The sequence below is a fragment of the Palaemon carinicauda genome, chromosome 1, assembly GCF_036898095.1.
Source record: "Palaemon carinicauda isolate YSFRI2023 chromosome 1, ASM3689809v2, whole genome shotgun sequence".
Lineage (NCBI taxonomy): Eukaryota > Metazoa > Arthropoda > Malacostraca > Decapoda > Palaemonidae > Palaemon > Palaemon carinicauda.
In genome coordinates this window covers 243,187,860-243,188,618 of record NC_090725.1, presented here as the reverse complement: position 1 = coordinate 243,188,618, position 759 = coordinate 243,187,860, and positions in this window count along the sequence as shown.

The following is a 759-nucleotide window of genomic DNA, read 5'->3' as shown; positions in this document are numbered from 1 at the left end:
ACCCCCAGTCTTCGCAAAATTCAGACGTCTGGCACCGGAACGATTGGCAGCCGCCAAACAGACATTCGCCGAAATGGAGGAAATGGGCCTTTGCCAAAAGGCCTCCAGCCCATGGTCGTCACCCTTACACATCGTTCTGAAGAAAGACGGCTCCCTCCGCCCGTGACCTCCTACCTGCACAAAGCGAAGGTTTTCTCTACGCTCGACCTCCTGAAGGGGTATTATCAGGTGCCTATGAACCCAGAAGACATCCCCAAGACCGCCATCACCACTCCGTTTGGTACACACACCTTCAATTACTCCTGTTTTACCCTTCGTAATGCTGGGGCAACGTTTCAACGTCTCATGGATGGCATCTTAGGGGACCTCCCTTTCTGTGTATGTTATGTGGACGACATACTTGTGTTCTCCTCCTCAAAAGAGGAACACCTCCGTCACCTGCGCATCGTGCTCGACCGCCTGCAACAATACGGCCTTGTAGTCCGGTACGACAAGTGTACCTTTGGCGCCAACGAAGTGTCGTTCTTAGGGCACCGTATCACTCCTGAAGGAGTCCATCCCCTCCCTGAGAAGGTAGCAGCCGTTCAGAACTTCCCCGCGCCCTCGACCGTCAAAGCTCTGCAGGAATTCTTGGGCATGATCAACTATTATCACCGTTTTCTGCCAGCCATTGCCGCCACTCTTGCTCCCCTCTACGCTTCCCTCAAGGGCAAGCCAAAGGACCTGAAGTGGGGTCCCCTTCAAGAAGCAGCCTTCTGC